Here is a 14,810-nt window from a genome sequence, read left to right as displayed (position 1 = left end):
ATTCTTTTATAATATTAATTTCATTTCACTATTATGGAGCATATTTTATGCATTTTCTTCCTCTTGTGACTCCTTAATTTAGGACTCGCATAATAAGTAAGATTTATATTTACTGTTTGTTATTTCTATATAGGGTGTATATACAGAAATATTCTTATTCTTCTTATACTGTAATGTTATTTGATATTAGTGGAATTTCCTCTTGGATTTAAACCCTTGAAAAGGGATGGGCTTTCTGGAGAGCATAAACTGACCAATTTAATGCAATAACAACAGCAATTCTCCCTCAATGCAGCTGTGTTGTCACAGGGGTTAAAATTTGACCTTTTGCAGAATGACAGCAAAAGATCTAGGTATTTCTTAAGACTTCAAAACAAGGATGGGGGCTCGATCTTGAAGCAGCCATAGAAAGTTCTTGGAACAAAACTGTTTAAGCTATTTTACTTTTATCCAGCAAGCTATACGACTACCACATGGAGAGGAGACCCTGGTGGAAGTCTGATGAAATCAGCAGACCCTGCATAGAAAAAGGTACATTTCTTTATTGAGATCTTCCTTTGGACATGTTTTGCCTTTTCTAAGTGTGTCAGGCTTGATCTGGAAAATGGGACTAAATCCAGCCAATTTCTACACCAGTGACCCACCCACCGCGAAGAAGTCCCATGCTGAGAGGCTGTTGCATTCTCCCAGTGGAAGAGAACAGGGTCTCACTTTGTTTTAAATTAGGTGTCCTTTTATTTGTGGGTACGCATTTCACCAACCACAGGCCCAACCATACAGTGCATTTCTCCTATACCCAAAGTAGAATATGTAAAAGTACAAAAGGCATTCATTATCTCATAAAAGGATCCTTTTCATTTGCTCACTGTTGTATGGTGTGGAAAGCAAAGAGAAGCAAGCCATGGAAAACAAAAGAAAGCTGATGAGTAGAACATTGCATGTCAGGGATAAAACACCACTAAGAGCCAGGGAAGTGTCATCACATAGGAGTTACATCAGACTATAACCATCTCCAGTACTATTTCACTAGCTCTCCCCATACACATCACTGTTGCATGGTGATCTGTCAGTTAAACAAACTCTAAAAATAACAACCAAATACCCTTGCAGTTATGGCACTCCTTCCTTCCTTCATGTGCTATGCTTTCAAGATCTGCCATGTCGCATAATCCATTGGACTGCTTTTCTCTTTTGCAATGCAGAGATGATTTCCAGCAGTTTAGAATCCTGGCTTTCTTCTGATGGGGCTCCAAGGAGTCAGCCTTTGATGAGTTAATGACAGAGCACTGCATCAGGTAAAACCCAATGAGTACAATGTCCAGAAAATAAGAAGGTTTCTTTGTCTTCAGTTCATTATAAAAAATAGAAATTTCTTGGCAAGAAAACATTTAAAACAGCCTATGCATCCAGGAATCACCCACCACATCCCCTCCCCACCCCCAGCTTTACCATGCCTTCACACTACTCAGATTTAAAATATTCATCATTGTATATTCTCCTCTACACACATTGGTTATGGGACTAGATGCATATTGAAACTTTGGAAAGCTACTCATTTGGGCCAAATCCTGCTATTACAGTTTCTCTTCTAAAACAAAGAGAAATGTTATAATGAAAGAACTCAAATCTTCATAATGCTATTAGGAGGAAAGAGAACCTTTAAAATCAATTTTCGGTCATAAAAAATGGTAACCAAACCACCCAGAGGTAAATACTATTAAAAAAACAAATAAAAAAATAATCACCACTTACATGCAATTTCCAATATCTGATTACAGTAAGAGATACAAACAAACAAAAAAATAATTTGAGAAATGATCCTTTGCTCTTCGACTGAAGCCCTCAACCAGACATTGGAGAGCCCAGTCAATCCAGCTGCTCCATATGCAACAACAGAACAATTTCAAGAGATGCCAGGGAAAATATCCCCATCCTACCCCAGACTTCTCATGAGAGAGATCCTGAGCTTCCCACTAGCATCTTTCATCCCAACCACTCTCCTGGAACATATCGCAGCTCAGATGCAGAGATCCACATGTCACTATGTCCCTTTATAAAGGCTACTGGAGATGGATTATGCATCCCAGCCACGTTGTTAGGGCACTGCTTGTGTTTAAGGGGTTTTATTGACTAACATAAGTGGGGAAACTGAAATAGCTTGCATTTACCAAAAGCCACGCAAAGAAATTTCTTAAAATCCAGGACCATAGAGTAATTGGATACCAGAAGCTACATTATAGTTGTTGGTGTAGATAAGAATTGGAATAAACACCAATGAAGTTATCCAAACTCTGTAAGAATCAAGACATTACACGGAAACCAGATTACCATTATTTTCCCCCTGTGTTCTGAGACCCAGGCCAAAAAAAGAAGCAGGACATTTGTGGAAAATAAAGTGGGATCTTCTAAATTCCCAGTGTAGTGCCTAGCTATAAAGCCACTTATAATAGAGGACTCTTATTTCATAATAAGGATATGATGAAAGTGAAAATGGTCTCCTTACACTGCCAAGATATCAAGAGTAAAATTCGCTCAGAGCCCTAAATATGTCTTAGCAGATAAAAGTTGCAGATCATCATACACTTGCTGCACATAAACGTTGGCAGTCCCTATTAATAAATGCTTGCACTAAGCCATGTTTCAGCAGACCAGCAGGGCACAGGCATCTCTAAAACCATGCATGGAGGACACAGCTAACTGTATTATTGAATGTTGTGATGCTGCACTGGAAGTGGAGCAGAGCAAGAGGGAAGGAGCTGCAACTCTAGGAACTATTTTTCCAGCAACAAATCATTTCCTTGCATGCTGGCAGGTCTATTTGCCTTCAACCTCTGCTCTTCTTCATTCTGACCAACCTATTTCACCTTGAGCTTTATCCAGGCCCTAACAATTTTGCACAGTAAACGATGACCTAGTACCTTCCCCATGGGCTTTGGGTAAAACAAGACATATCGGGGAAACATATTTCTTCCCCTGCTACCAATATGGTGGCATCATCTAAATCTGATGTTTATTCTGTTTTGTTTAGGCAAATGAAAAGTTTATGAAAGCTTGGTTATCATCACTGATGAACACACAGAGGTTACCTGTAAGCATTTAGACAGTATCCTGCATTCACAGGAGTATAACAGAGAGAACTACTGCTAGGGAAATACAACCATTCTTGAATTAGAGTTATAGGAATTCTCTTTAAACCTTTTCCTATTACTATTATTGTAATAATAATAAAAAGCAGTGGCACATGAGGCACAGTCCTTTTATTGCCATCCATCACAAAAATAAAATATATGAGATCTCTGTATTTTACTTCCAGTTCTCAAGGTGAAAAAGCAATTATACTGTAGAGCATCAGCTCCTGCCAGTTCTGGAAAGTGTTTTATAACAAAGAAATGCAGCCTATGATTCCCTTCCTGCTCAGCCTTTTTTGGCCCACAGACTCTTGTGGCAGAGTGGCCCTGGTATGGTTTAGGTAATGGATGGGAAGTTGAGGGCAGAGTCTGACCACCCCGAAATCGTTTTTGGGGGATTCAAGTGGGAAGGGAAGCGGTGTAAAGGGCTGGCACAAGTATGCCTCAGTGGACACATTTATACTGAGTGCAGAAAGCACTCATCACAAGAGGTAAAGCTCAGAGGATGCAAATATTGAAAACAAGAAAAAAAATGCCCTGTTGACTTAGCTGTTGTATCCTTCACTGCCTCCCACAGACTTTCATTTTACTGCTGAAAACAGATATACTTGTGGGAGAAAAGTAAGATCTAAGAAGGTGCACTGGTGAAAAAAATTTTTTTCTTCTACCCTGAAACCACTGGATCCAGTTTCTTTTATAGAAAAAACCTCAGACCTTTTTTCACAGATCTTTGCTGGGAAAACGATTTGTATCTATTTCTTCAGTATTAACATTTCAGAATTTTAGAGAATGCAGATACATGTGGTTGTAAATCCAGAGACAGCACATACAGAGTATGGATTAATTTTAATTTTTGAACAAGGGGGGAAAACCCAAACCATTATTGGAAAGAAAAAAAATCCACCAAAACAGTCATTGGAGTGGAAGTTGATGGACTCTACTATTATTTAAGCACCAGCATTCCTCCTGTACTTATATCTACCATGACATAGGAACACCGCTACTCCTTTGAGGTGCTTTTTAAAGCTAGTGGCACTTTACAGAGAAAGCATTTAAAAATGAGGCCTTATTTATCCAAAGCATATTTGGCTTTGGATTTTTTCTCTCCAGACTGAGGAAAGCTACAAGCATTTTCAATTTGAAATTGGTTTTGTGAACAGTGTTAATTATCTTAGCCATAAAATTTGAAGTAGTTTCTGTTGCATCTCAGCCCCCCTCTGGATGCAGCCAGCAATAGGTAAATGCTGGACCTCTATAACTCTTTGATTACAGCCCCTTACATTCTTTCTAGGTGAGGTGCTATGCCATTGGAGTAGCTGGCTTTTTTCCTCTCTCTTTGCAATTGTTATTTTCCAAACACAGGTTTTCATTGAGCATTTGACTTCAGACATGTTATTTAACCAAGTGTTTATCAAACACCTGCAAAATCACTCTCCTTTTAAAATTTTATGGTGGAAAAGCAATTACCTTTTAAGCCGTGTTTCAAAGTCACTTCTCAAGAATTCTTTAGAAGCAAACCTCAGCAGTCTCTCCTCCTTAACACCCAATGTCACCCAGCAAGCATGTAAACTATTGATGATTCTATTAAGATCTAGTAACAAATTATAGATAATGAGGTTTTTTGAAATTCATGGCTATTAATAACTGAAATCCTTAGATACAGTGGGATAGGGTTTGTTTCAAATATTTCTGTTCCTTACCAGTGTTTAAATTTGTACAACTATTAGAGCCAAGTATGTCTTAAGCTTTTTCTGTATACCAAAAGCAAAGAGCAAATATGAATCAAAGGTCTTGAGATTCCTAATGAAAGAAAATTTAAAAGTCTGTGTAAGAAAAAAACCCCAACTTTATAACAAGAAAATAAAAAAAAAACAACACCAAGCAAGAAACAAGCCAACAATACATTTCTAACAGTCTGTACTCATCTGAATACAGAAAGATCCTCAGCCATTAGGATTTTGAAGGTGCATTAGGCAGTAAGAAAAAATGCAAGAGTTGCAAAGAATATTGCACAAGGGGGATGCTCTGGTGAGGTTAACTTCATTTTTACCCAGGGAAGCAACATGCAAAGGCTCTATGTCTATAATGCAAAACACTGTCTTTGGGGTATTCTGAAACAGGGATCAAAGTTCAATTTAACCAAAAAGACAGGAGCAGGCAGTCAAATCCCATTCCAGATTCATCTCGACTTCCCAATTCGCATATTCAAAAATTTTGAGGTCCAGCTAGTTTATGCTAACTTGTTATGCCATCCTGTTTCTGCCAAGAATCCATGGTAATCAGCATTTACCCACTCAGCTGATCTCAGCACAGCCAAAAGCCTAATCACTTTCCTCCTCTGTCACTAAGGCTGGAGGTTGGCGAGCTCCCCAGCTAGGCCTTCCCTCCCTCCTCTTCCACCCTAAATGAATGAATACTGAGAGGAGCAGAGGAACCACACTTTAGGACTATCTTTTAAAGTTTTCACACACCATGCACCAACATGTGAAACAAACACAACTTTTACACAAACTCATAAGGGTAAAATTGTCCACATTACCCATGGAAAGCTCAGCTGACAGGCCAGTAGGCTAGGCTACAGTCACACACATGCTTACCAGGTCAGCAAACAGCATCTCTAGAGCACAAACTGCTTTTAGTTACTCATCAGTTATGCTCTATCTTATCCTTGCTCCACCACAATGAAGGACGCAGAGCTACAAGACTATAGTATCAGGGAACAGCAAGAGGGGCTGCTCAGTGCAGGGGGGACCTGAGAACACCCCAACACCAGCCATGCCCTCACCTACCAGGACCCCATCCCCCCACAGTAGCTGAACACAGTGGGCAGAGCCAGGTTCTTTGATAGCCCTGGACATGGCAAGAAGTGAGTCAGGTCTGGGAGGCCAGGCAAGAGCAGCAGGAGACAGGGCTAGAGACAGGTATGCTCAGAGAGAAGGAAGAGGTGTTCAGACCTGACCTTAAATGGACCCTCTTGTCACCTGGGTAGGATGTGTGGGTGGCGGTCCCAGGTGGGGCCTCTCTGGGCAATTGAGGCTCCTTAGCATGCTCAGGCCTCAACAGAGAGCAGTCAGATTGGTAATAGATGGGAAACTCATAAGATTACTGCAAGACTGGAGCTTATCCCCCAATTTATTATTTTGCACATGAAAACTACATGCCATAAATTAAAACAACAAAAGTTGAGACTCTCTCAAGGTCACAGAGACATGCTATCTACCTTAATTTGCCCTGCCTGGGGAAAGCTAAGGATGCTTAGTCCACAGGCAACTTCTCCAACTATAACTGGAGTATAAACAAGTTAACACAAGACACTGTTGACTTCCTCCCTTTTTCTTTTTAACAAAATATATTCTGTTAAACTGTTCTGAAAGTTACTGAATTTAAAAGCAACAGACCTTTATACTGGAGCAGTGAAGGGAACTGACTGTGCTGTGTAGACTGGCATAAATACGCTTGGGTGTCTCACAAAAGACACAAGACAAATTCCAAATAGTACCAAACAGTAAGTTATAGCAGGTGCAAAACTCATGGCCAGTTTCTGTTGTTTATCAAATCTCTACAGGGAATGAAAAATAATATTAAACTAAAAGCTGTGATTTGGTCAAGGTCAAATACTTTTGAATGCATTTTACCACAGTTTAGCATTCTAATTCCTTGTTAAATCATGAGAAAACAATGAGATTACCCTCAGGATCAGTTTGCTAAGCAAAAGACTGTCACATATTGCCAACTAGCACTTACATAAAGGCACCTAACAATGAAACATTACTGTTCATAATAATGGTTACTGTCTTCAAATTCCCTAATGAAATTCTCTTTTTGCAGACATGAGCCTCATCAAAGGCAAACCTATTCCATAAATATACACTCCATTTACCAACACTACAACGTTTACCAGAAAAAAGTACTGCTGAGGACTACTGAAGTGGACTCTCATTTCACAGTTCCCAGTAGTGGTAATGTAATGTTTTAGATTTGTTCTTTGGACCAGATGCTTACAATTTATAAGATGTTACTATTGCCTCCTGGATTAAAACTATCTCTTTTACAAATTGTAATTATGTTTCTTTTGTGCTATTACAGTGTCTATGTAAGCTATCCTGAAGCATCTCCCATAGCCTCCACAGTGAGCCATCAGCAGCATGAGGTAGGTACATGCAGTGGAGTTCAATGAAGTTTTAAAATCTGGCTAAAGCAGAGATCAGATTGTTGTCAGCCATAGCTCAGCTAATAAATGATGTTATTTTAAATAAATGTACTGTTTGAGCCAGGGTCATTCTATATGGAAAGCGTGCATGTCAGAGAAGAACATAAACAAGTCACGTGCTCTTAAGAAATGTATTGCTCATCTCCCTCGTGAAAAGTAACATATGGATGCATCCACAGCTTACTTCCGTCCCTCTTTGTAAGAGATACTTCGGAATATAAAAAGTCCTCATGTACTCAAGTAGCATAGATGGGACAAGCAGCATGAGCAGATGCTGTGGATGGGGAGGCAAGAAATCCTAATAAACAGAATCCCAGATGATTCCGATGGTCACAGGTGAGAAGGACAGGCAGGAAAACAGGTAGCAGCCATTTGGTCAGGTAAATCATTGTCTACTTCCAATTTACCTCGTGGGTGAAGCCCACACACAGAGCAGGTTTGGAGCAGAACAGCTGTTACAGATATCTACCTACAACCAAAATGGTGATGAAACACTCAAGAAATAGCCTCTACAGGTAACTTAGTGGTTATGCAGTGACAGAAGTTTTCCAGGGCTGCTGCTCAATCATTATAAACATGGGCATTTTAGAAAAGTCTAGATTAGATAGATTTTAAACTCTTAAATGATATGCTGGTTTGGGAATCAGAAAGAGGGTGTCATCTGTCCTCTGGGCACATACATTAAGAAGTACCAGCCAGAATGTGAACATGGGAATGGCTGTGGGGACAAAGGAAAACGTCAAATTCAAGCACTGAAAGAGAAATGGCTGGGCTATGAAAAGAAAACCATGTTATACGGTGAAATAATGAGGAAAGTGTATATCATATACAGAATAAAATTCCTTCATGCTGGGAGGCTGTACAAAATCTTCTTGCATAGACTTCTTCCTCTGTATGCACAAGGTACTCTTCTGTGAGGTGTGTGATGTTGGATTTTCTGAGCTCGAGTATCACAAAATCTTGCATGTTTTGTCAGAAGCATCATGCAAAAAAAGAGCCTGGGAATACTACAGCCCTTCCAAAATGCTCCCATTTAGGGGGAGTCCCTCATGTTGGATTACGTTTTAGGCTATTTTGGAAAGCTCTCACTCTTTTGAGGAAGGACTTGGGTGTGTATTTCAATACAATTTACTTAAAGAAAAAAAAAACCACCCATATATGTTTCCCTGAAGAAATTGAGGGCTGCATAAAACTCACACATCCTGGCCTAAGGAGAGGCCTTGAGCTTTTCTGATGGAAGGGAAAAAGATAGAGACAATCATTACAGCCATAATATTAAGACCAGTATCATCTGCTGCCTACCTGATAGGGATTTTCATGCTCATCAATGTCAAGCCTGCACTTTTGTCCAGTCGAAAAGATGCACACATGGGCATGCACCTCCATTTGCTCTCAAACATGCACTGCCTTGTGCTGTATACTCTACGCAGCATATTGCCAGCATATTCAGATGCTTCACCTTTGGAGCCTTTCAAGTTGTACTATCTTAATTTGTTAGGATTTCAACATTTCAGCAAATGACTTGTCACCTCATCAATGGACTCTGCCATGCTATATTGTGCTTGTAGGATTTAGAAAATGTAAATCTTCTGAGTAAAATTTTTCTTGTCCCAAAGCATCAGCAACTTCTATTGCATAGGATTATTCCTGCAGCCCTTAAGATCAATTTTTCTGAAGCCTTAAAACAAAAGCACCTGAGTAATCCTGAAAATCATTAAGTATGAATCCATCCAAAATATTTCCCATCATAATCATTTTTCAGCCAGAGACCATGTATTTGTTCACCCATGCCCGAGGCAGCTGACAGGGCGGCTCGCCTGTTTCCCCCAGCCCAGGAAGCACTTTCCACCACACCCAGGGTTTCTTACAGGTCAAAGCTTTTTCTTTCAATTATGAACCTCGGGCAAAATGTCAAACTAAACAGTTCTTCGCTTAGTTTGGGCTACCACCCGGCCTCTGAAGCTCCTTCTTTTCAGTTTCTCTGCTCCGGGGACTACTGCAGGACATTGCCTGAAACTTTGATAGGGAGCACCTGGACACATTTCAGACAGGTTTTATAACTGTATGGGGCTGACTGGACAGAGGTCTCTCCAGCTTATACAAAGACTTGCCATTTGAGGTGAGAAAACTCACCATTTGGTGCAGAATACTCATCCTTCTGTAGACTGGACTCTCATGGCTTTCAGGCTTGAGCTTTGTCTGGTTGCTTGCAAAACTGAGGAAGAAATGTCCTTCTCCACACATGCATAGATGTCCTGATGCCCTTCAAACCCTCACATCTCTCCCATAGACATCAAACCTGACACTGTATAAGCTGGACTAATGACAGAGCCAAAAGCTGTTCCTGTGTGAGGAACCTTTTATGGCAGATTTTTTGATGGATTTGGGAGCAAGAACAGGGTGTGGATCATATGTCCAGATCAACTACCCATATCTTTCTTTCTTGCCATTTTGTAGGCCATCACTGTTTGTGAAATGTTTCCATTTTATTCTCTGCTTGTAGTGAACATCAATAATTACAGTATGCCAAAGTGCTTTATTTGACTTACAGGGTTCTTCTTAGGGAGAAATGGGTAAGAAAACATTGATGAATAATATATAAAAGGACAGACCATGCAGGCCATGTTTCACCATAAAATTTAGTAGGATAGATCTTTAAAAAAATAATCTAACACTGACAGCATTTTCTTTTGTTCTTTTCTGGAAAAAAAGAACTGTGTTAAAATTGGTCCTCATGGCACCCTTTGGCTTTCTCCCTCATCCTAGCTACCAGTACCTACTACCAGAACTGTCCATGAAAGCAGGAAACATCAGAAAGGCTTTCTGATCCTCTTCTGCAGCCATCTCACTGAATGTCCTGGCTACATAAAATAAAAATCTCCAGATAAGGAAATCAACCTAAACAAATATTTGGCTCAAGTTAAAGGTGATGTCTTCAGGGAAGGCCAGCAGCTTTGCTTTTCCAGTCAGGCAACTTGGGTGCTGTGGCCAGCTTTAGCAGCAGCTGCTGCATAGCTTGGCCCAAGCACTTCCATTACTGTGCCTCCATTTCCCCTCCCACCCATCTGTCTTCTCTGTTCAGGGTATGAAGTCGTCAAGTAAGAGTCTCTCCCAAACAAAAAGAGCTCTGATATTTCACATAGAAACATACTAACAAATAAGAAATATATGGCAGGAGTCTTACTTTGAATTCACTATCATTTGGAAGTTTGTCTTACCATAACCTCAGCATCAGATGTATTGCTCTCATTTTGTTTGTCTCTGTTAAAAATGAACATGAAACCATCAAGGGACAGATTGTTGTACAAGCTTTGTAATATAACAAGGCATTACAAACACCCCCTCCCGCCAAAATATTGCAATATTTTAGGTTCATGAAATAATTTCTCATAAGATAAAAGTTGATTTTTCTTGGACTGTGAGACAGGACAAGTGCTGACAGGATTGTCAGCATCTGGCTCACAAGTGACAAATGCACACTGTCTGAATGGATTTTTTTTTGGGGGGGGGGTGGGGGGTGGTGTAAATTAGATTTTTATGAACCATGAATATGAGCATTGACAAAAATAACCTTCATAGCTCTGTGCTTTCCCTGACTTTGCTCTTTATTCCCAAAGCTACTTGCGACAGCTTATTCATTCCCTGAGATTGTTTATTCCTGGTAAAAAGAGCACACCCAACCCAGTGCAGCAATACATGCAGATAAGTAGTTTTCAACCCAGAAGGGTGGAGAATTACTTCTAGAGAACCACAAAGGGACAATACAAAAAGCAATTTCATATGCACTGATCTGAAGCATGCATAATTTCTGAAAAGATCCTCACTGTAACTGGAAAAACCTAGGTGCTGAATAATGTTAACATTGTTGGTCTATGTCAAAATTTTTCAAACAGTATTTTTGATACATATGACACAGATCTTTGATAAGGACATCAGCTATATCTGGTAAATGGAAAATATGGGGCTACTAATATGCTTAAGAATGTTTCTTGAAGCCAAGGCCTTTAGATAAAGATACTGTAAGAAAATCTGTCCACATGGTGACTTTAACTTAGCAGCTTCCTTTTGTATTGTTATGGTGTGTAGTTTACAAAGCCACTGGTGTCCTTATGGTTTGACAACTGTTGAGGCAAGGAGTTTAGCCCAGCAAAGTAACTGACCTCAGAAGAAAAACCCTCCTCGATTTCAAATCAGCCAGATGATGACATAAGACCAGAAACATCAAGTGAAGAATGTCAGTCTAATATGCCTGATCCACCAAGCTAGTATTCTCACCAGAAAATAAGTGCTATCACTGAAGCTTGAGTTGCTGACTGTACATCATTCTTCCCCTCCTCTTGTGCCAGAAGCTGTCCATACTATGTAAAAAAAACTTGTTTCTTGGTTTGCCTATAGTCATATAGATGAGGAGTCCTGGAGAAATATCCCATCAAGTTATCAACTTGGCAGGAAGTGAACAGAGTAATTTTCCAGATTTGGAAATTCAGTGAGGATTGTGTCAGGAGACCTCAGTACATGCTGATGAGGTCTTGTGCTGCTATCTAGCCTTTAGTAGTTGAATCCCTTGTTTCATCTTCTGCAGTGGAATAATATAGAGGGAACTCTGTTAAGAGAGAGAGAGAGAGAGAGACTGTGTTCACACATTCCCTTATAAATAACTACAATGCAGATTCATTATCTGAATCAAAGGCACATAAATATACTTTAGCTAAAAGAAAACCCTTTAAGAATGTTTGGGCAACAGCAACAAAATGTCCTCACCCTTGAGCGTGCAGACTTACTCTATGCCAAGAATTAGTCTCAGTGTATACTGAAACTGGTGCACATTGCACAGAGTGACCTGCTTCTTGCCTTTCACATACAGTAGAGAACACAAGCCGGGCTATGGAAGTGTGGCATATTGCTTTTTCTGCTTCACTTTATGACTCTAACTGTTACCTGGAAATGAGATTGAAAAAATTCAATTATTAATGAGTAATCTTAGTGTACAGCCTTCAAAACAATTTGAAGCACCCTTTACAACATGCCCTCTGACTCAAGGCAAGAAGCGACCCACCCCTAGCACAGAATTCAGCATCCAAATATCTCCTTCTGCTTTTCCATTTGTGATGAATTAGCTGGCTGAGGTTTATATCATACATAATATTCATTCCCCAATTTGTCCCTCATGTCTGCCAACCCAGGTTTGTTCAACTTGCTCTTGACACTCTTGAAAATTGGAGTTATCGGAAACAAAAACTCTGAGCACCCCTAATAACCAGAGTAGGAATCACCAGCTGAGACCTATAAAACCCTTTAGTAGCTGCCACATGTGAAACCAACCATCTAACACAATATGTACCAGTATCACATTTAGATCCCTTAATACTGGTTTTCCATCAGAAATATTATGACCAATACACTGGGATCTTTTATACAGTGACCAGTATTACTAAATTTAATTACTTCATCTAATATCCAAAGAAGCCTTGTCTTCCAAGTGATTTCCTTGTGGTTGTCAGATTATTAACCTCTTTAGCTGTGAAAGAAATTCAAAAGCACTGTTCACTTATGAAGGATCTCATTTCACGTCCGTGGAATGTGGAGAATTTCTGAAAGGCGGAAAAGTATTAAGCACAGATGTTCTTCCATTTATTATCCTCAAGACAATGCATATAATATATTTGTCAGGTTTGGAAGACTTTTTGCCAACTGTTGATCTACAAGAGAAACCTGCAAATAATTTGGTGAGGATTGGTTATAGGACTGTCTATAGTCAACCTGTAACACACTAACATCTGCTTGAAGAACTGCTGATAAACATTGGTATACAAAGCTAAGGGTTAATTTATGCCTGCCTCTGCAAAATGCAGTGATGGACTAAGAAGAAAGACCCTTTCTTCTCACCATGGTTACACCCAAAGAGCATAAGGATGTCTATCCCAGGATACGATTCAGGGACAGACCTCTGGTAGCTGAGCTAGGTAACTAGGGGCACAGTAGGGACTTCGGTCTGTAAAGCCCCATGTGACAATGAGCCCTGTATGAAGTATGCTACCACCAGTACCTCACCATGGAGCGAGTTTGGGGTGTCAGAGCTGGAGCGAAAACAGCTGAGACCCAACAGAGGGAGGAAGATCAGAGGATGGAGTGGTCTCATCCCACTCATGGTTCTTTACTTAAAAGGTAGTTATCTTAAGTAGGACTCCTCTCATTCAACAATCGAAGATGGATGGGAGAGAGAAGGAAGAAGGTCTAGGCCCACCTATGTATTGAAGGACTCACCCATGTAGCTTGTCCAAGGACTGGTTGCTGTGAAATGCACAAATGATCTGGGATAATGAGATAAGAACCCAAGATACTTCACATGTTGAAGCTCTACTGTCTCATCTGGGCCAGTTAAGATGGAATTATTATTTTTACTTTGCTCAGAGGCAAATTAAACTAAAACAAAACATAAAGACCTATAACATGAGCTCTAGGATGCTTTTCAGAGATGGGACATTTTGACCTTGGATTCCCTTCAGTATAGGAAGAAACAAAGAGATCCTTGGTGAATCCGGGTGAATAATCTGATTAGGATGCTATTATGGAAATTAAGGCCTTTTTCTCTTCTTCCAGCTATGTTTTAAAAGGCAAGGGAAGCTGTGACTTCATTTTGTAGGGAACGTAATCCCTTCAGTATGTATCAGGCATTTTTTGAGAATGCCTATAACTGGGTAAAACCACTAGGGGGGCTTTTATTGTTTGGTTTTTGTTGGGGTTTTTTTTGAGGTAGTAGGTACCACCACTGATGGCAAAACCTGCCAGCTCCATTCAGACTTGTATACCTCTTTGAGCTGGCTTCCACAAACAGTTATGCTCCATTTTGGGGACCCCTATGCTACAAGATGTTCCTGAGGACATCAGGGGAAAAGCGCACTGTTTAAACATCTTGATGTGTTTCACATCCATGCTAACAGGTGGGTTGTTCAGTCCTGTGAAGATCAGGGTGAATGTTCAAAGCTACCACCCTAGGCCCCTGGAGAACTTAACACCAAGCAGGAAAGCTCTTAGAGAGGTCAGGTACCTCCAGAGTCTAGAAGCAGCTTAGCCACCTTTTTCAGAGCACTTTTGCATGAAGGTTTCTAAGATGTTTAATGGCCTTTGCCACTGCACTGCTTGCTGGTAGCAGTAGCAGACAGCTGTCTTTTGTAGATTATTATTTAAAAAAAAAAAAAAAAGATGGAAAATAAATCATGCCAGTTTTCTCAGAAGTTCTTTCCAAGTTTCTGCAGTGCACAGCAGTTGGCACCCCCATGAGCACTACCACCTGTAACTTCTTTCTCATTATGCCAACAGTGGGAATGAAAACCCAGACTACAGTCTCAAAGCCCCTCAAATGAAAGGACCTCATCCATTAGCTTGGATCAGTGGTCATCCTTGGTAGATTAGACACAAGAGGAGCTGCATAACATGCTTTAGCAGTACGTCAGCCAGACAGTCTGCTCATA

The sequence above is a fragment of the Strix uralensis genome, chromosome 4 (genome assembly GCF_047716275.1).
Source record: "Strix uralensis isolate ZFMK-TIS-50842 chromosome 4, bStrUra1, whole genome shotgun sequence".
NCBI lineage: Eukaryota > Metazoa > Chordata > Aves > Strigiformes > Strigidae > Strix > Strix uralensis.
Note: the sequence above shows the minus strand (reverse complement) of the source record.